At 41.2% G+C, this 22,972-nt stretch overlaps 1 protein-coding gene across 1 annotated transcript in view; it reads left to right on the forward strand.

Annotated features, from left to right (window-relative positions):
• LOC132883769 (1-phosphatidylinositol 4,5-bisphosphate phosphodiesterase beta-1) overlaps window positions 1-22,972 on the forward strand; it is a 454,963-nt gene that overhangs the window by 590 nt on the left and 431,401 nt on the right. The gene's annotated exons all lie outside the window — the stretch shown is intronic.

Genomic DNA, 22,972 nt, shown 5'->3' on the forward strand with positions numbered 1-22,972 from the left:
AATAATAATAATAATAATAATAATAATAAATTCATCTTTCAGGACTTTAGGGGTGCCTATATTTTAGGCAAAAACCTAAACTTGTTTATCTAACTACAGGTTGATCAGCTGTGATCAGAAACCTGAAGGCTTTTGTATTTTGTTGCCTTTCAGTTGCCTATTTGTGTGAATGTGTTTGTTTGTTTGTTTGTTTGTTTACTTACATTCCATTGCAGTGTTCAAGTTTACACAACGTGATAGATCACATCTGGGATTACAAAACCCTCATGCAACCAGACGACAGATCACAAGCCCACGTTTCATTTCTTTTACGTAAATTATTATTATTTCTCCCCGGTGGTGTCGTGGTTAGCACTGTCGCCTCACAGGTCCTGGGTTCAAGCCCAGCAGTCGGTGAGGGCCTTTCTGTGTGGAGTTTGCATGTTCTCTTCGTGTCTGTGTGGGTTTCCTCTGGGTGCTCCGTTTTCCCTTACAATCCAAAGACACGCAGGTTAGGTTAATTGGTGGCTCTAAATTGACCGTAGGTGTGAATGTGAGTGTGTCAGCCCTGCGATGACCTGGCGACTTGTCCAGGGTGTACCCCGCCTCTCACCTATAGTCAGCTGGGATAGGCTCCAGCTTGCCTGCGACCCTGTAGAACAGGATAAAGCAGCTACAGATAATGGATGGATGGATTATTTCCCCCCTTGTCGTTTCTAGCTCTGGAATATGGAAATATTCTTTGTGACCACCATTTTTATTTGTATTTTATTTGCCATTCTTTAATATCTTATGATTGCCGGAAGAAATCGGCATAGATCCACTGCATGTTTGCCTTTCACAGGTGTGTTAATTACACTAGACTTGGTTTACAGGAACACATGCAGTGGATTGAATTTCTCCATCGCTTCTTGTTCCTAAGGCGAGTATAAATCAGGTCAGAATGGCATCACCCTCTCCTCCTCCTCCACCCCACACGTATTCCTACGAGTTTCACCACCGCCGTTGGTTGTCTGCTTGCTCAAATTCACGTTTTGCTGAATATGAATTACTGTCCAGTCGCAACACAAGACATTAGAAATGTATGCAAACAAGTGAAGACGTAACAAACCTACAGAGACTAGTCATCCATCATGATTTGTTTGCTTAGCTTGCACATCTTTTCTTTTTTGTCTTACATAATGTGTAGTGTAATTAACAATTAGGCTATACTGTAGCCAGAACTGGCCAGTATTTGCAGTTCTGCAAAATCAAGCTATTCATCAAAATTTGAAACTGGAGATAAAGAGATGGAGATGCAGCATCATGTCACTCATAATCTCTACTTTGTGGTTAGTCTGCAACAACATCTTGTGCCTTTAGATTTTGGTCATTTTGCAGGACGATATTAATTGAGTTGAGAGGCTATCACTCTGGGCGGCACGGTGGTGTAGTGGTTAGCACTGTTGCCTCACAGCAAGAAGGTTCTGGGTTCGAGCCCAGTGGCTGATGGGGGCCTTTCTGTGTGGTGTTTGCATGTTCTCCCCGTGTCTGCGTGGGTTTCCTCCCACAGTCCAAAGACATGCAGGTTAGGCTAAATGGAGACTCTAAATTGACCCTAGGTGTGAATGTGAGTGGGAATTGTTGTTTGTCTCTATGTGTCAGCCCTGTGATGATCTGGCGACTTGTCCAGGGTGTACCCTGCCTCTCGCCCATAGCCAGCTGGGATAGGCTCCAGCTTGCCCACGACCCTGCACAGGATAAGCGGCTACAGATAATGGATGGCTATCACTCTTGACTTATGCTACAGTGGTGCTTGAAAGTTTGTGAACCCTTTAGAATTTTCTATATTTCTGCATAAATATGACCTAAAACATCATCAGATTTTCACATAAATCCTAAAAGTAGATAAAGAGAACCCAGTTAAACAAATGAGACAAAAATATTATACTTGGTCATTTATTTATTGAGGAAAATGATCCAATATTACATATCTGTGAGTGGCAAAAGTATGTGAACCTTTGCTTTCAGTATCTGGTGTGACCCCCTTGTGCAGCGATAACTGCAACTAAATGTTTCCGGTAATTGTTGATCAGTCCTGCACACCGGCTTGGAGGAATTTTAGCCCATTCCTCCGTACAGAACAGCTTCAACTCTGGGATGTTGGTGGGTTTCTTCACATGAACTGCTCGTTTCAGGTCCTTCCACAACATTTTGATTGGATTAAGGTCAGGACTTTGACTTGGCCATTCCAAAACATTAACTTTATTCTTCTTTAACCATTCTTTGGTAGAATGACTTGTGTGCTTAGGGTCGTCGTCTTGCTGCATGACCCACCTTCTCTTGAGATTCAGTTCATGGACAGATGTCCTGACATTTTCCTTTAGAATTCGTTGGTATAATTCAGAATTCATTGTTCCATCACTGATGGCAAGCCGTCCTGGCCCAGATGCAGCAAAACAGGCCCAAACTGTGATACTACCACCACCATGTTTCACAGATGGGATAAGGTTCTTATGCTGGAATGCAGTGTTTTCCTTTCTCCAAACATAACGCTTCTCATTTAAACCAGAAGTTCTATTTTGGTCTCATCCGTCCCCAAAACATTCTTCCAATAGCCTTCTGGCTTGTCCACGTGATCTTTAGCAAACTGCAGATGAGCAGCAATGTTCTTTTTGGAGAGCAGTGGCTTTCTCCTTGCAACCCTGCCATGCACACCATTGTTGTTCAGTGTTCTCCTGATGGTGGACTCATGAGCATTAACATTAGCCAATGTGAGAGAGGCCTTCAGTTGCTTAGAAGTTACCCTGGGGTCCTTTGTGACCTCGCCGACTATTACACACCTTGCTCTTGGAGTGATCTTTGTTGGTTGACCACTCCTGGGGAGAGTAACAATGGTCTTGAATTTCCTCCATTTGTACACAATCTATCTGACTGTGGATTGGTGGAACCCAAACTCTTTAGAGATGGTTTTGTAACCTTTTCCAGCCTGATGAGCATCAACAACGCTTTTTCTGAGGTCCTCAGAAACCTCCTTTGTGGAAGTGCCATGATACACTTCCACAAACGTGTTGTGAAGATCAGACTTTGATAGATCCCTGTTCTTTAAATAAAACAGGGTGCCCACTCACACCTGATTGTCATCCCGTTGATTGAAAACACCTGACTCTAATTTCACCTTCAAATTAACTGCTAATCCTAGAGGTTCACATACTTTTGCCACTGAGAGATATGTAATATTGGATCATTTTCCTCAATAAATAAATGACCAAGTATAATATTTTTGTCTCATTTGTTTAACTGGGTTCTCTTTATCTACTTTTAGGACTTGTGTGAAAATCTGATGATGTTTTAGGTCATATTTATGCAGAAATATAGAAAATTCTAAAGGGTTCACAAACTTTCAAGCACCACTGTATTGACCACAATCTTGGATTAACATACAATCATTCAGCATACAGTCCAACAGTTCATTTTGTACAATTTTTAGATGTAAAAGGGTGCGTTTCTTATCACCGCTAAAACACACACAGAAGAGCTAATATCATAAACCATGGTTACAATTTTCAGCAAATGATCTAGCCCAGCTACACTACCCTGCCAAAAAAAGTCACGCACTCTAATATTTGTCTGGACTGCCTTTAGCTTTGAATACAGCATGCATTCTTTGTGGTATTGTTTCGATAAACTTATGCAATGTCACAACATTTATTTCAGTCCAGAGTTGTATTAATTTTTCACCAAGATCTTGTGTTGAGGATGGGAGAGTTGAACTACCATAAAGTCTTCTTCAGCACATCCCAAAGACTTTCAGTGGGGTGAAGGACTCTTTGGTGGCCAATTCATGTCAATTTCACAATCTGAGCCCTAATTTTATGCCCGTGCCATCAGGGAAGAAAAATCCATTGATATGATGATAACCTGGTCAATCAGTACATTCAAGTCGTCAGCTGACTTCATTTTATTGCCACATAACATTGCTGAGCCTCGACCTGACCAACTGATTCAACCCCAGATCATAACACTGCCTCCAGAGGCTTGTACAGTGGCCACTATGCATGATGGGTGCATCGCTTCATGTGCTTCTCTTCTTACCCTGACACGCCCATCACTCAGGAATGGGGTAAATCTGGATTTATCAGATCACATGACCTTTTCCCATTGCTCCAGAGTCCAATCTTTGTGCTCCCTAGCAAATTGAAGCCTTTTTTCCTGATTAATCTGAGAAACAAATGGTCTACTTATGGCCACACAGCTGTTTAGTATGAATCCTGTGAGTTCTCATCACATTATGAGTGTGGAAATGATCTTACTCTCACTATTAATCATAGCTGTGAGTTCTACTGTCGATTTTTTTTTTTTTTACAGTTTGACTTCACCGAGCATTTCAGTGATCTCTGATCATGGTCAGTCAAGATCTTTTTCCAGCCACATTTTTTCCATGAAGTTGACGGTTCTCTACTATCCTTCCAGGTTTTAATAGTGCATTGGCCGGTTCTTAACCCAATTCCAGTCATTTCAGAAATCTCCTTAGTTGTTTTCTTTGCTTCATACAGGCCAATAGTTTGACCCTTTTGCAACACGAAAACATCTCATCCATGAGCACGTGATATGTCTTCCGACATGTTTGTTTAAGAAATGAGAAGCTACTCACTGCATCAGTTAGGGTTAAAAGAATTGTTGCCAGCTGAAACATATTAATCACTACAGTAATTATCCAATGAAAGGCTTTTATGTATTTGTTAATTACATCAAAAGGGTGATTTTTTTTTTTTTTGGTCAGGCAGTGTATATCACAAAAAGACCTGAAACTACCAAAAAATTCAAAGGGTCAAGTACTGGTATTCTTCTCAGCCTTTGCAACAGAAACAAGGTCACCATGGTGCACACACATTTCTGATGATCTGATGTTCTGATTATCCACTCCATAATCCCCCTTTCCCTCTCCAAATCTTTGCAATATATTACTTAGTCATTTTTAGGAACTGCTTTATATTGGTGGATCTGGAGCCCATCCCGGGAAGGTGGTATCACACCCTGGACAGAATCCATAGCAGGGCACCATGCATGCATACACACACACCTGGGGCAATTTAGTGTAGCAGTCCACCGACCTGCATATTTTTGGAAGGCAAGAAGAAAACCGAAAACCTAGAAGAAACCCACATGCACATGGGGAGAACATGTTAAACCCCCAAGCTCAGACTCGAAGCAGGGATTCTGGAGCTGTGAGATAACAATGCGACCATTTGCCTGTGCCAATATATGCTACTCCTTTGCAATAATACAATACAAATCAAAAGTTTGGACACCTTCAAATTCAATGTTTTTTCTTTATTTTTATTAATTAAAAGACACTTCATGTCTGAAAGTAATGATGGATGTCGTTTCTCTTTACTTAGTTGTTTGGTTCTTGACATAATATGGATTACTACACTTGTGGAATAGGGCTATTTACTGTATTATTATTTACTATTTACTGTTTGATCTCAAATGCAAGAGATTATGGCAAGAAATTGCACTAATTAACTTCTGACGAGACACACCTGTTAATTGAAAAGTATTCTAGGTGACTACCTCATGAAGCTGGTTAAGATACTGCCAATAGAGTGCAAAGCATCACCAAGGTCAACACTGATGTAGCCACGTACCATACTAAAATATGAAACATTTTGTTTTAATACTTTTTTGTTTGCAACTTAATTACATATCCGTTCCATATGTTATTTCATAGTTTTGATGTTTTCAGTATTGTTCTACAACGTAGAAAATAATCAAAATACAGAAAAAAACTATGAGTGAGTAGGGGTGTCCAAATTTTTAACTGGTACTGTATCTTTCAATAGAAATATGTTCGACCATCATAGATACACTGCATTTTGCAGAAATCCATTGGATTTCATCCATCCATTATTTATACCACTTATCCATCAGGGCCACAGGAGAAGCTGGAGCCAATCCCAGTTGACTTTGGGTGAGAAGCGGGGTACAGCCTGGGTCTCTCAATCTATTACAGGCCTAACAACCACTTACCGTACACCTATGGGCAATTTAGAGTAGCCAGTCCCTTACAGAAAAAAACACATGAACTTCACATGTGATTTTTCACGTGATCACATGTGACTTTTGCACATGTGACTTTAACATGTGATTTTTCACATGTGAAATATGTGGAAAATGTGTTTTGCATATGGGAAACATGTGGTTTTGGCCCAATTTTATGTGAATCACATGTGGAAATGTTTTACGCATGGTAACGTTTTCCACATGTGCTCTACATGGTAACACGTTACAAAATCTGATACCATGTATTCCACGTTACCACATGTGGTAACATGTGATCACATGGGAAATACATGGGAAATTCATGTGTTTTGACTGAATTTGCATGTCTTCGGACTGTGGGAGGAAACCCGAGTACCCGGAGGAAACCTACCAGGCACAGGGAGATCATGCAAACTCCATGCAGAAAGGCCCCTGTCAGCTGTGAAGTTCGAGCCCCTGAACCTTCTTGCTGTGAGGCAACAATACTAACCACTGCACCACCGTGCCACCTGCATCAGAGTTTATATTCATTAGATTTCTTGGAGGCTGCAGAGTATTTTTAAACTAGCCCAGGTTGACAAAAAGCTGTGATCATGGCAACTTACTCATTAACTGTTATGTGTGCTGCTGTTCCCAAAAGCATGGAGCAGCATGATTCCTTTACCAACAGGCCACTAGTAGCAATTTTTGCAGCTCCCATTTTTGCCCATTATGTGCAATAATAACTTTATGGAATCTAAGTGGGGTGCTGAGCACACTGCCCTACAACTGTGCAAAAATCTAGAATTCTGTCAAATAGTAGAAAATTGTAGGTAAGAGGTTTTTCAACAGAATTGAAACTAGATGGATTTATGAATGAGATCATGATGAAAATTAACAATTATTAAACAGCTGATATACAGTATAATGTTAAAGTGGACTGGTACAACAATTTGTATAGACTATCACAATAAGCAAGCACATTTAACGTATGATAGAAATGTGATTTTAACCCCTTCAATGCCCTTGGACGAGTCACGTATGTCATGAAATCTTTTACCGCTGTGCCTGATGACGTACGCTACTTGTCATAAACACCTCCTTTTATGTACCTTACATGGCACGTTAATTTTATTTCACAGTGGCACATATGAATTACAGTCAATGCCTAAAACATTCTTCCGTCATAAGGCACAGCGGTAAAATCTTTCATGACGTACGTGACTCGTCTAAGGGCATTGAAGGGGTTAATTTGGAAGTCAGGAGGACACTCGGGCTAAAACTGAATAGTTAATCTCCTATTAGGATGAACTTGAAATCGCTCTGTATATAATTTAACAGTATATTACAGATATACAAATCAGGAATGTGTACTTCTGTTAACTTGTTCCCACAAAAAAAAGAAACCAACAACAACAAAAATTGAAAAAAGTGAAAAGAAGAAAACTATATAGTGTCTTGTAAAAGTATTCATCCCCCTTGGTGTTTTCCTGTTTTGTTGCATTACAAGCTGGAATAAAAAATAGATTTGGGAGGGTTAGCACCATTTGATTTACACAACATGCCTACCACTTTAAAGGTGCAAATTGTTGTTTTATTGTGACACAAACAATAATTAAGATGAATAAACCCCCATAAATCTGGAGTGTGCATAGGTATTCACCCCCTTCTGTATGAAACCCCTAAATAAGAGCTGGTCCAACCAATTCACTTCATAAGTCACATAATTCCTCGATTAGGATCCACCTGTGTGCAATCAAAGTGTCACATGATCTGTCACATGATGTCTGTATAAATCAACCTGTTCTGGAAGGACCCTGACTCTGCAACACTACTAAGCAAGCAATATGAAACCCAAGGAGCCTCCAAACAGGTCAGAGACAAAGTTGTGGAGAAGTATAGATCAGGGTTGGGTTATAAAAATATCCCAAACTTTGAATATCCCAGGGAGCACCATTTAATCCATTATAGCAAAATGGAAAGAATATGGCACCAGTACAAACCTGACAAGAGAAGACCGCCCACCAAAACACACAGACACAAGGAGGGCATTAAACAGAGATGCAACAAAGACACCAAAGATAACACTGAAGGAGCTGCAAAGATCCACAGTGAAGATGGGAGTATCTGTCCATAGGACCACTTTAAGCCGTACGCTCCACAGAGCGGGGCTTTATGGAGGAGTGGCCAGAAAAAAAGTAATTGCTTAAGAAAACACGTTTGGAGTTTGTCCAACAGCATGTGGCAGACTCCCTAAACACATGGAAGAAGATTCTCTGGTCAAATGAGACTAAAATTAATCTTTCTGGCCATCATGGGAAATGCCATGTGTAGCGCAAACCCAACACCCTGAGAACACCATTCCTACAGTTGAAGCAAGGTGGTGGCAGCATCATGCTGTGGAGATATTTTTCATCTGCAGGGACAGGAAAGCTGGTCAGAACTGAAGGAAAGATGGATGGCACTAAATACAGGGCAATTCTGGAGAAAAACCTGTTTGAGTCAGCCAGAGGTTTGAGACTGGGATGAAGGTTCACGTTCCAGCAGGACGATGACCCAAAACATACTGCTAAGAAAGAAAGAAAGAAAGAAAGAAAGAAAGAAAGAAATAAAGAAAGAAAGCACAACTTTGTTCATCACACACTTGTGAAATTCCTCTCTGCATTTAACCCATCTGAAGCAGTGAACGCACACATGCACACACACGTGAGCAATAAGCACACACACACACCCAGAGCAGTGGGCAGCCATGCTAACAGCGCCCGGGGAGCAGTTGGGAGTTAGGTGCCTCGCTCAAGGGCACCTCAGCCCAAGGCCGTCCCATATTAACCTAACCGCATGTCTACGCTGGAGTGGTTTAAAGGGAAACATTTAAATTTCTTGGAATGGTCTAGTCAAAGCCCAGACCTCAATCCAGCTGAGAATTTGTGGCATAACTTAAAGTTTGCTGTACACCAGTGCAACCTATCTAACTTGAAGGAATTGGAGCAGTTTTGCCTTGAGGAATGGGCAAAAATCCCAGTGGCTAGATGTGCTAAGCTAATAGAGACATACCTCAAGAGACTTGCAGCTGTAATTGCAGCAAAAGGTGGCTCTACAAAGTATTGACTCGGGGGGGGGCGTAAATACTCCACACTCCAGATTTCTGTTTTTTCATCTTAATTATTGTTTGTGTCACAATAAAACAACAATTTGCACCTTTAAAGTGGTAGACATGTTGTGTAAATCAAATGATGCTAACCCCCCAAAAATCCATTATAATTCCAGTTTGTAATGCGACAAAACAGGACAAACACCAAGGGGGATGAATACTTTTGCAAGACTCTGTATATACTGTATGCCTTTTCCTATGCTATGGGATGGTTTCACTCCTTTTTTTAGTTGAGTGTGCTTTTTGAGTTGTAGCTGGGGTGCAAACCTGGCAAACTTCCCTACAAGCTTTAACATCAAAGTAAAAACCTGACAGTTACACATTTGTCTTTTTTACCCCTTTGGTCTCGTGGGACCTCACTCCCCAAAGATGCAAGTTTTCTTTAAAAAACAACAAAACAAAACATAAAAAAGCTTGAGGAATTCTCTTCCTGTACATATCTGTTTTTGTATTAATTTAGGACGCATTTTCTGTTCAGTTTGAATAATTTGGGTACGCTCCTAGTCAGCAAAGTCACACAATTTCATATCTAAGCTGTAAAAAGCAGAATATTAATGCCATTGTGAATTTGTGCCAGTGTCTTCCCAACCATTATGTTGTTAAGATGCAGTCTGTGACCTAATTCTGGGTATGTGTGTGTGTGTGTGTATCTGGGATGGATTGTATTTCAGAGGTATTCAAACTGTGAGGGGAAGGAATTTCAGGTGGAGTTTGGATGAGATGGAAAATGACCAAAAACTAAATATTCACATGACCATTTCAGACCTGCCAAGCATAGGAGCCTCACATTTAAACAGCGAGACTCTTTCCATAATGTTAAATAAATGTCTCATAATAGGACGCATGATAATATCAAGAGTTTTTCTTTATTCTTTTTCTGTTTATTGGACATTAAATAAATGTCCAAGTCATGACATATATATATTATTTACCAGCTGGGAGGTCCGTATCGTGAAATACCGTGACCGAGGTCTTGAAAATACTGACCTGAGGCCTCTGGGCTGAGGTCAGTATTTTCAAGGCCGAGGTCACGGTATTTCACGATACGGACCGACCTTAAGCTGGTAAATAATATATTTTTTGTTTGTTTGTTTACCACATTCTAACAGAAAATGAGAGCGCCCGAAAGGGAAACCATATTTAGAACAAACCTGCTGCTCAGCTTTCTCCTGAAATGTTTTATTTCGTCTTCATCAGGGTAGTAAAACTCGCTTTCGCTGTGAACACCGTCGTTATCACTATCCATGCTGTAAAATTAATACTATTATACTGAGAAATGCGAAAATAAATGTTGACAAAAAATTGCTACTATGTTTGTTGTTACTGTGAACGACCGAGTCGCCAAAGGTCTGTAACCGGGGTCCAGATCGTAGGATTCCGGAACGCTCGCGAGCCAATCAGAGCACACGATTTGATGGAAACCGGACTGCGAAAAAAATAATGTTAATTTATTCATTTATTTATTCATTCATCATCAACAGACCTTGCGGGTCCAATTACACTGATGATAACAATTAAAACATAAAACCAGCACTAAAAAATAACATGTAAAACAGTAAACTATAAAATACATAATGTAAAACAAATTATGAGGCCAAACAATTATACAACCCCAATTCCAAAAAAGTTGGGACAAAGTACAAATTGTGAATAAAAACGGAATGCAATAATTTACAAATCTCAAAAACTGATATTGTATTCACAATAGAACATAAACAACATATCAAATGTCGAAAGTGAGACATTTTGAAATTTCATGCCAAATATTGGCTCATTTGAAATTTCATGACAGCAACACATCTCAAAAAAGTTGGGACAGGGGCAATAAGAGGCTGGAAAAGTTAAAGGTACAAAAAAGGAACAGCTGGAGGACCAAATTGCAACTAATTAGGTCAATTGGCAATAGGTCATTAACATGACTGGGTATAAAAAGAGCATCTTGGAGTGGCAGCGGCTCTCAGAAGTGAAGATGGGAAGAGAATCACCAATCCCCCTAATTCTGCGCCGACAAATAGTGGAGCAATATCAGAAAGGAGTGCGACAGTGTAAAATTGCAAAGAGTTTGAACATATCATTATCTACAGTGCATAATATCATCAAAAGATTCAGAGAATCTGGAAGAATCTCTGTGCATAAGGGTCAAGGCCGGAAAACCATACTGGGTGCCCGTGATCTTCGGGCCCTTAGATGGCACTGCATCACATTCAGGCATGCTTCTGTATTGGAAATCACAAAATGGGCTCAGGAATATTTCCAGAGAACATTATCTGTAAACACAATTCACCGTGCCATCTGCTATTGCCAGCTAAAACTCTATAATTCAAAGAAGAAGCTGTATCTAAACGTGATCCAGAAGCGCAGACGTCTTCTCTGGGCCAAGGCTCATTTAAAATGGACTGTGGCAAAGTGGAAAACTGTTCTGTGGTCAGACGAATCAAAATTTGAAGTTCTTTATGGAAATCAGGAACGCTGTGTCATTCGGACTAAAGAGGAGAAGGACGACCCAAGTTGTTATCAGCGCTCAGTTCAGAAGCCTGCATCTCTGATGGTATGGGGTTGCATTAGTGCGTGTGGCATGGGCAGCTTACACATCTGGAAAGACACCATCAATGCTGAAAGGTATATCCAGGTTCTAGAGCAACATATGCTCCCATCCAGACGACGTCTCTTTCAGGGAAGACCTTGCATTTTCCGACATGACAATGCCAAACCACATACTCCATCAATTACAGCATCATGGCTGCGTAGAAGAAGGGTCCGGGTACTGAACTGGCCAGACTGCAGTCCAGATCTTTCACCCATAGAAAACATTTGGCGCATCATAAAACGGAAGATACGACAAAAAAGACCTAAGACAGTTGAGCAACTAGAATCCTACATTAGACAAGAATGGGTTAACATTCCTATCCCTAAACTTGAGCAAGTTGTCTCCTCAGTCACCAGACGTTTACAGACTGTTGTAAAGAGAAAAGGGGATGTCTCACAGTGGTAAACATGGCCTTGTCCCAACTTTTTTGAGATGTGTTGTTGTCAATGAAATTTAAAATCACCTAATTTTTCTCTTTAAATGATACATTTCTTCAGTTTAAACATTTGATATGTCATCTATGTTCTATTCTGAATAAAATATGGAATTTTGAAACTTCCACATCATTGCATTCCATTTTTATTTACAATTTGTACTTTGTCCCAACTTTTTTGGAATCGGGGTTGTACATGACTTGTATACATGACTGTTTATTGGACATTAAATAAATGTCATTAAATAAATGTCCCATAACAGGATGCATGACAATATCAAGAGTTTTTCTTTGTTCTTTTTCTGTTTGCGATTATTAAACATCAATCATGTGGTGCTTTTACCATGTGAATAAGTTGTTACTGTAGGAACAATAGTAAATTAGAATGAAAGTATTAATAAAAACATTATTTGATTTACAGCCAGAAATACTGTCAGAGCTGCTGTTATAGAAACTTAATCAGCACCTTCTGATCAGTCACACAGGAGAATACCAACATTGGTATAACAGTGTTTATACAACAGTTAGTTCCGGTCCAGAGGCGTTCCAAGAATGCTTACATTTACTATAACCGCACGGGGATGTTTCACTGTGTATATCATTCCACTTGTCTGTAAAATGCCAATTCTAGTAACAGTCCCACTGAAAATGTAACTACAGTAGTGTTAGCGACATCATCAGTGGATGTGCCAAACAATACATTTTTCATGCATATAAAATATATCTCACTTAATAAATGAAAGCTTGTCAGATGAAGATAAAAAATAAGATGGGAAGAAGAAGAAGCCTTTTATTTGTCACATGCACACTCAAGTACAGTGAAATTCGTCTTCTGCATTTAACCTATCTGAAGCAGTGAACACACACATGCACACACACAAGTGAGCAATGAGCACACACACATACCCAGAGCAGTGGGCAGCTATGCTACAGCATCCGGGGAGCAGTTGGGGCGTTAGATGCCTTGCTCAAGGGCACTTCAGCCCAAAGCTGTTGTTAACCTAACCGCATGTCTTTGCACTTCATTTATTCATTCATCATTAACAGACCCTGCAGGTCCAATTACAGTGATGATAGCGATTTAAACATAAAACCAACACTACAAAAATAACAGATATAAAACAGTAAACTATCCATCCATCCATTATCTGTAGCCGTTTATCCTGTTCTACAGGGTCGCAGGCAAGCTGGAGCCTATCCCAGTTGACTATGGGCGAGAGGCGGGGTACACCCTGGACAAGTTGCCAGATCACTGCAGGACTGACACATAGACACAAACAACCACCCATACCTACAGTCAATTTAGAGACCCCGATTAGCCTAACCTGCACGCCTTTGGACCGTGGGAGAAACCGGAGCACCCGGAGGAACCCCACGCAGACACAGGGAGAACATGCAAACCCCACACAGAAAGGCCCTCGTCAGCCGCTGAGCTTGAACCCAGAACCTTCTTGCTGTGAGACAACAGTGCTGACCACTACACCACTGTACCGCCCACAGTAAGCTATAAAATACTTAATGTAAAGCAAATTATGAGACCAAACAATTATCTCATCTCATTATCTCTAGCCGCTTTATCCTTCTACAGGGTCACAGGCAAGCTGGAGCCTATCCCAGCTGACTACGGGCGAAAGGCGGGGTACACCCTGGACAAGTCGCCAGCTCATCACAGGGCTGACACATAGACACAGACAACCATTCACACTCACATTCACACCTACGGTCAATTTAGAGTCACCAGTTAACCTAACCTGCATGTCTTTGGACTGTGGGGGAAACCGGAGCACCCGGAGGAAACCCACGCGGACACGGGGAGAACATGCAAACTCCACACAGAAAGGCCCTCGCCGGCCCCGGGGCTCGAACCCAGGACCTTCTTGCTGTGAGGCGACAGCGCTAACCACTACACCACCGTGCCGCCCCCCAAACAATTATACATGACTTAAAACATATGAAAATATACCAAATAAAATTAAACCATGTACCGGTATATAGTGGTTTCAGGTAAAAATACTTGTCCATATTAGACTAAAAAAAAAAAAAAAACTTTCATTAAAATAAAATTCTTGTACATTTCATTTTAAAACAAGTCAAATAAATAAATAAATCACTGTCATTATATTGTGTGGACTGTGGGAGAAACCCAGGGAGAACATGCAAACTTCACACAGAAAGGCCCCCGTCAGCCACTGGGCTAAAACCCAGAACCTTCTTGCTGTGAGGTGACAGTGCTAACCACTACACCACCATGACACCCTTAAATGACATGCCAGAAGTTGGATAGTGGGAAGTGCGAAGCCAATTTCATCAGATGAACCTTTAATTGGAAAATACAAATGATGAACTTGCTCACCATCATTGAGTGTGGATTCTTCAGGACCTATTTTTATTTGTGAAGCAAAAATAAAGAAATTATTTGGCCATATTGTGTTTGAAATGTCAGTTGCTCGATATTAATTTCGTGTTATTAAACCTGTTGTATAAAATCGATGCCATACTTGCAATCATGTTGTACTGTTGTACTGCGTATCGGAACTAATGTTGTTACCGTGCCAATATTCAGTGTAACTGCATGCTTGCTATTGCGATGTTACTTAATTCTAAGCTAGCTAGCGAGGTAGGTAACAAAGCTTGCTACTAAGAAATTGAGTTGGACTCTTGATGGTCAAGAACGGCATGGTCATGCAGGTAGTGTTGCTTCCTCACAGCTCCAGGGTTCCTGGATCAAACTGAGTTTGGGTTACAGGCTGTTTTGAGTTTTGCATGTTTTATATTTGCCTGTGTTTCATCTTGCTTCTCTGGTTTCCTTTCTCCTCCCAAAAACATGCTGGTATATGGATTGGATACTCTTATTTGTCCCTAGGTGTGAATGAGCATGTGAATGAGTGTGTGTGTGTGTGTGTGTGTGTGTCGCAACTGATTGGTATCCCTTCCAGGGTATATCCAGTGTCCTGCATTTCCAGATAGGCTCCGGATCCACAGCGACCTGAATAAAGCGCTTACTGAAGATGAATGAATGAATAATGCAGGCCATAAAATCACTGGGATGTTTCATGGGAGCTGAATTCAGAGAGGAAGCAAATAGTGCCAAAGTTATTATACTTCACCTTGTAACCACTAGAGTTCTAATTTTACCCAGTGCCCCTGAAAGCATTTGTTGTTGTACAAGTTGTCGTACTGTATGTTTGATGTATTTTTACATTTCCTTTGTAGTGTGTAAGGTGGAGATTTAGCTTTTGAAAGAAACAAATCATTCAGCATAGATACACCAAAACAAGGAAATCATAAATTGTGCATTCAAGATGTTCTTTCCCACTGTCATTTCCTGGATTTACTGGTATGTGCGTGTGTGTAGGGCTGTCCATCAGCCTGTGGAGTTTGAGTGGTAGAATGGCAATAGACTGTTCTGAGCCTTGGCAGTCTGCTCTTTCCCTTGTTTTCCCAGTATGCTGCTGGGTGTGGGCCCTCCTATGGCGCCACTCCAAACCACATATCCATCAGGTTTTTCCAAAATTTCCCCTTATTCAAACATTTGTCCTGTGCACGCTTTCTTCCTTTCCTTTTCACAGCTCCACACTTTAGTTTTCATTCTTGCATTTTCTGGTGTGTGAAAGGGGCTTTTACTAGATTTTGTTTGATATGCCTGTAATGTCACATGTTGGGTACATACTGCTTCATGTTCAGTGGAATGAACCACGTAAAATGATTGATAATTGTTGGATGATTCGATGCTGTTTCATAAAAAGATTGGGATTTTTTGGTGGAGGGTGGTAGTGGCGTTCAGTCAGTCAGTTTTCGCTCAGCATGTGAGCTGAATGTAACATCATGGGCTGCTCGATGTGCATCATGGAGTGTGTCATCTTATAATTAGAGGATGTTAATAATTGGGTTATACATCCCTTTCAGTCTGTTCCCAAGATCGCGATTATTCATTGCACTATGACACATTGTCTCCAGGGCTTTGGCTAGTCAATGCCTCCCCAATAAGAAGCAGCCATTCTAACTGGCTAGTGCTCTGTTTTCAGATAGAGATTGATTTCCCATAAAGCTGCCTACATGTTGGAACCCCCTGAGCAAAACCAACTGCAGCTCGCCTCTTTGAATTCCCGCACTGTATCAGAAGGATCGGTTAACTCGACACTCGCTCCGTCGCCAACGTTTTTTATCTCTCCCTCCCTTGTCTCATTATGGATGTGTGTAAGCGAACCATGTTACCCGAAATAGAATCATTCAGTCTGCTGTGGGAAGGCTACACTGAGCATTGTTATCTGTGTTTTAAAGCAGAAAATAAAAATGAAAAAAAAAGAATTAAGTTGCAAATCCAGTATGCGTACTTTGGTGATTTGGAAACATTAGTGCTGTTGTTCTCCTGTTTTTCATAAAGTGGGAGAATTTTCAAAGGAAAACCATGTTCGCTCCAAAGTAGCAGTTCAGTCCCAGCCGCAGGTAGTAAATGAGCTACCAAGCGACACCGTAGAGTAGAGTAGCTTTTTATAGCCACCATTCTTAGATAAAATTTAATGGTAGACTGCCTTTCAGATTTTTCAAGGTTAGGTCATAAAATTAATTTTCCCCAACACCCAATTATTTTTGTTTAGTGGACCGAAAGCTACTGAATTTGAATCACAGACTTCCAATTTTATTGTTTTTTTAAAAAAATTGAACGATTAATGAATTTAGGGCCACATGCCCGTGCTATTTTTTCCTGCTTCACCATGACCCAATTCAAGATACTATGTCATGCATCACATGGTGGGTTTTCCCCATTCGCACAAGGCATTGTGAGATACAAATTTGAAACAGAGAAAAATGGAGGATGCAAATGAAACGTGAAAGACCGACTACAGTAACGGAAAGCGAGAAGAAAAGACGTTATGTTGCGAAGGAAAGGAAACGCAGGACCAAACTAATAAATATCGGCGGTCAGAGAGCACCTCGGTGTGATCAGCTGTTCGTTTAGTGACAGAATGATGGAACTGTCAGTGCACAGTCAAGGTAAACCTGTGGATGGCAGTAACGCAACACTGTGGATGCCAACTTCTGTAAAACCCAAAAAAAGAAGAAGGTAAACCTGCGCATGCGCACACGGACTTCTTCTGTCTGCTTGACTGCGCAAAGCGAGCGACTTCATGCACATAATTTGAGGGAATCCCCTCAAATTAAATAACTTCCCAGCCACAGAATGACCTGATATTTTGTGAGATATTGCATACATAAACATACATCACAAAGTGAACTAAATTTCACCGATTGTATGAAATCGAAAGGCCGTCTAGCTTTAAACAGGAACCGCTCCGTGTTTTGAACTATTCCCTGTTTTGTTCCAGCAGCTCCCCTCAGCACTTGCAGGTGTTTTTCTGTGTCTGTCAGAGACCAGAACAGCAGCATCACATTGTTCAGAGGTCATCTCTGTAACTTACTCTGGAACCCAAATGATATGAAAGGGTTATTTTTTCAATGGAAGCTTTCACTAATATCTTTGGTTGCTGGATAAAGGTGCTCAAGCTGGCAAGGCTATGTGGTATGCCATAATGTGAGATCTTGTGAGATGATTTGATTGGCTGACATAGAACAACACTGGGGTGATTTATTTCATTCAAAGCATACTTCCTTGCATGAGATCCCAAGCTTCTTCTCTGAATGACTTTCTACTTACACTGATCCACTGACAAGCTTGTTATTTTCTCTCTTCTTTGTAAGGTTATCATTATCATTGAAGTCACCCATAAATTATTTTAAAAGGCATTTCTTTCAATGTAGAATAATGTTATTTGAGTTGTGGTTCTGGGCGGCACGGTGGTGTAGTGGTTAGCACTGTCGCCTCACAGCAAGAAGGTCCTGGGTTCGAGCCCCGTGGCCGGCGAGGGCCTTTCTGTGCGGAGTTTGCATGTTCTCCCCGTGTCCGCGTGGGTTTCCTCCGGGTGCTCCGGTTTCCCCCACAGTCCAAAGACATGCAGGTTAGGTTAACTGACGACTCTAAATTGACCGTAGGTGTGAATGTGAGTGTGAATGGTTGTCTGTGTCTATGTGTCAGCCCTGTGATGACCTGGCGACTTGTCCAGGGTGTAACCCGCCTTTCGCCCGTAGTCAGCTGGGATAGGCTCCAGCTTGCCTGCGACCCTGTAGAAGGATAAAGCGGCTACAGATAATGAGATGAGATGAGATGAGTTGTGGTTCTGCCAAAAAACAGGAAAAGGTGTATAAGCACTTTCAATCAGATATACAGAATCGATGAATATGCAAAGTGTGTAAATACAGACTGCACGATTCACATCGACTCCATTTTGCAAGTAAAAAATAACTGCATTGTCTTAAAGCTAGGGTAGGTTATTTGGAGAAACCAGTAAGAGTAAGCTAGATTTTGAAAGTATCCAGTGAAAAACCCCATCCCCTCCTTTCAGCCCTCCCTACAAAGCCACTCCTCCAAAACGCATGAACGCCACTGCAAGAGTACCGCTGGAGGATGAGTCCACTATACCGAGCATTGGGGAGGGGAGCGTAGCATGTCATTATCATATTCAACTACCTCATGTCTCATTGATTTGTAAGAAAGCCCCTAGCATTATCATAATGAATATAAACAATGAACACGACTATTGCTAGTACTCACAGCTGTTGACTAGCTCACTAGCTTTAGCAGTATGTCTTCAGCATGTTTGACTAGCCTTGTGGAACACTCCGGTCGTGCACAATGAGTGCACAGGCAGAGTGTGTGCAGGTAGACAGGCAGGTAGGCCATACAATCCTTTCATTCAGACTGAATGAAATGATTGTACAGGCTTTTTACAGCCCTGTGACTGCCAGAGATGATGGATTTTTTTTCTTTTTCTTGTCAAAGCATTTGATTTATTCATTGCTGTTGTGACATAAAGGGAATTTCAATAAATGTAATAAAAATGTTGATTAAAAAATTACCTACCCTAGCTTTATATGGCATATTAAAACATGATTGCCTCTTATATTTTATGGCACCCGTCACAAGTTCAATACAGACTCTTATACAAACTCTAAGGCCCTGTCCACACGGCAACGGATTCAGGTGACTCCGATACAATTGCTTATCGTTTAGGCCTGGCGTCCACACGGCACCGGCATTTTGGGTGCCCAAAACGCAATCTTTTTGAGAACGGGTTCCAGAGTGGAAAGATCTGGCAACGTTGCCGTTGTGAAGTCGTCTGGATGAGTAGAACGGATTTGTTTACGATGACGTCACAACCACATGACTGTCAGTGCTTCACGCCGGGTAGAAGTGTAACGAATATCACCAGGAAAAAGCCTTACAGAGCACTAGTGAGAGTGAAACACGAGCTTGGATATTATTATTATTATTATTATGTTCAGTGTTAGTTCACAGTAGTAATGCAAGAAGCAGAATAGTGACAGTAATAGTGAAGCAAAAACATGCAATTGTACAAACACTGCAGCTCTACAGCAAAATATTCATTTATGAAATGGTCTGATTCTTAACACCAGTAGTGCCAATGATCTTCTCATTGCGATGTGAGTTGTCAACAAATCCTATAACTTGGTTCATGAAATGCGCTTACAAAATATTTTCACTGTGAATATTTATTGTGTAATGGTGCAATCCCGCCAGCAAAAATAGGGGAAAAAAGGAGCGATCTCACCTCTTCAGATGTTGATTTAAGTCCGACAATACATTCCTCAAAAAGGGCGTAGAGGAGCAAATTAATCCAATTTATTCCGGACCATTAAAGACGCCGCCTTCCGCGTAGAATCATACGTCATCCTCGCCGCCATATTGGAGAGGTCAAAGCGGAGAATAAAGATTAGCTGCGTTTAACTGTACCAACAGGTTTACCGTCCAAACGAGATCATATGGGATTAGCTTTCACAGGTGAGAAACAACAAATTATTCCATCAACGTGTATCATTCAATTTATTCCGGACCATTAAAGATGCCGCCTTCCGCGTAGAATCATACGTCATCCTCGCCGCCATTTTGGATTGGTCAAAGCGGAGAATAAAGATTAGCTGCGTTTAACTGTACCAACAGGTTTTCTGTCCAAACGAGATCACATGGGATTACCTTTCACAGGTGAGACTGGAAAAATACTTTTCATTGTATTTGGTCATTATAATGTAATTTTACAAACAGATTTTCCTGACTTTGTGGCTAATATGAAGTCTCGCGCATAATAGTTTATGCGCATGCGTCCTTACTTCTTCTATTGTTCTGGTGTCTCCGAAGGGACAGTCTTACAGCGCCCCTAGAGGTGTGGCATGTGTATTGCATCATTTTCAGCAAGCGTTGCGTTGCCATATGGACCTGATATTTTACTGATAGTTGCCCATTTGGACGCGATATATTTTTAAATAACATCTCGTTGCCGTTGTCGTGTGGATGTAGCCTAAGGATAGGCCACTGTGACCTTAAAAACATGCAGCAAAGCTAGTGCAGTGACAGTTTTTTGCACTTTGAGTCTTACTCTGCTCACTTAAATTAAAGCTAGACGGCCTTTCGATTTCATAAAATCGGTGAAATTTAGTTCCCTCCGAAATTTGGTCATTGTGATATATGTTTATTTCTGTAAATCTCAAAAAAAAAACCCAGGTCATTCTGTGGCTGGGAAGTTAGGCCACCCATTTTTTATCTTTAGGTTCACGGATTTTTTCAACATATTTTTGATGATGTCGGTCGAAATAAAAATAAAAGTGTCCTTGTCCGGACCAAATGACCAAACGAACCAAATTTCCCTTGGTCCGGACCTTTTGGGTTGGTCTGAATACAAACCACCGAACTCTGGTCCGGACCAAACAAGCGGACCGAGACCGAGCTGCAAGGTCGGACTCGGTCCGGACCAAAGGAACTCTGGTGCGGACCTTTTGGAGGTGTGAAAGCAGACCGGACTTAATCCGACAGTTTTGCTTTTTTGTACCTCGGGAGCTTCCGTCGTTTGTCGAGCATTATGGGAAACAGAGTCTTGACACTCCACCGCAAAGTGCAAACACTGTTTCAGTTGTCAAGGGAACCTTACAACAGTCGTTCAGTCATTCAGACCAGTGGTAGGCTAGACTACAGAGTACAAAAAATGAGTAGGGGGCAAACATGGGCCGAGGAAGAAACGCGTACCCTTGTGGATATATGGGCAGATGTCCACATATCTGAGCTTTTGAAGAGAACACACAAAAATGCCGACGTGTTTGCTGTATTCAGTGAGAAAATGAAGGAGAAGGGGTTCACGCGCTCCCCAGAACAATGTCGGCTAAAAGTGAAGAAACTCCGTCAGACCTACATTAAAATCAGGGACATTCTTTCAAAAAGTGGTGGTACTAGCGACGCAAAAAAGAAATTCATCTATTACGATGGATAAGGCGAATATCCCGACACATACCTCCTCCGTCTTGCGTGAAGAGCCAGAACTGTCACAACATGATGTGCGCTCATCAGCGCTATCCTCCGTAGCCGCCTTGCCCTTTGAAGTCGTCGTTGATAAATTACTTGTACAACAGCATAGTAATTGCACAATTGTGAAAACAGTAAAAACTGGAAAGAACATATAGCTTTGATGACATTAAAAAGAATAACAGCACGGAAAGCCTCCATGACTACTTTTGAACTTAACGCTTTGTGCGCGTGTTGTCTCTGACCAATAGCTGAACGACCTCAGGGCGCGTGGCTTTGTTGACAGATTTTGGTCCGCTTACTAAAATGTACAGTGTGAAAGCAAACCGCACCAAAATGAAAAAATAAAAAAACATTTGGTTCGGACCAAAGCAAGTGAACTATCGAACTATCCTGGTCTGAATACACCCTAAGATTTACATACCAGTACATACACACACACACATATATATGTGTGTGTTCTTGTGTATAAGTTTATAACACGGACTAGCATTCCAGTATTTACTTCTCTGAAGATATGTGGCCATATGACCGTTGAGCTCTCATGAGCACATTGAAGGCTGATACGTTTGTGCTACTTGATTCGATAGGACTCTCTGCGGCACCATCCTCTTCTAATTCCACAGTCAGATACTTGCAGCCAAAATCATGAACTAACGTTATGGCAGGCATATTCGGCATCGCGCTCGTTACATCACCACCTTCTTTCTGAGAACCAAAGATCGTTTTGATCTTTTCATTGTTTACTTTCAACGCTTGAGAGACGAAATCGCCCACGTTTTGGTTAGTGAGACAGTGAAAAGACTTTTCTTTACCACACCTTATGCTTACGTACATTTGAGGCGATAGCTCGGAATCCATGCTGTCAGCGTCAGCCATGGTCAGCATGAGGTTGACACTGTCGTAAAGTGGTCGTAAATACCATAAAAACATTCAAGTGAATACTCAATGTCGTAAATAGTTTCGTTTTCGGACTCGGCTGAATTGGATATATACAACACACATTGTATTTGCGATTCTAATACTTTTTACTTAAAGAAATATGACCTAGTACCAGGGATACAGTGCTGTTACAAGAAAAATATGTGACTATTTTTTTTTTTACATTTCTTTTTGTACGTTTCGGCGGTTAAAATAAAAATAAAAATACGCACAGACTTTTTATTTTTCTAGCGGTAGTATTTAACTGCTGTCGGCGGATCCGTGATCCGAAAAATCTAAAATGAGTCGCCTTATTTAATTTGAGGGGATTAAAGCAAATAATGTGCATGAAATTGCTCGCGTCGCGCAGTCAAGCAGACAGGGGAAGTCCGTGTGCACATGTGTAGGTTTACCTTCTTCTTCTTTTGGGTTTTACAGCAGCTGGCATCCACAGTGTTGCATTACTGCCATCTACAGGTTTACCTTGACCGTGCACTGACAGTTCCATCATTCTGTCGCTAAACGAACAGC

Source organism: Neoarius graeffei, chromosome 3 (assembly GCF_027579695.1).
Source record: "Neoarius graeffei isolate fNeoGra1 chromosome 3, fNeoGra1.pri, whole genome shotgun sequence".
NCBI classification, from domain to species: Eukaryota; Metazoa; Chordata; class Actinopteri; order Siluriformes; family Ariidae; genus Neoarius; species Neoarius graeffei.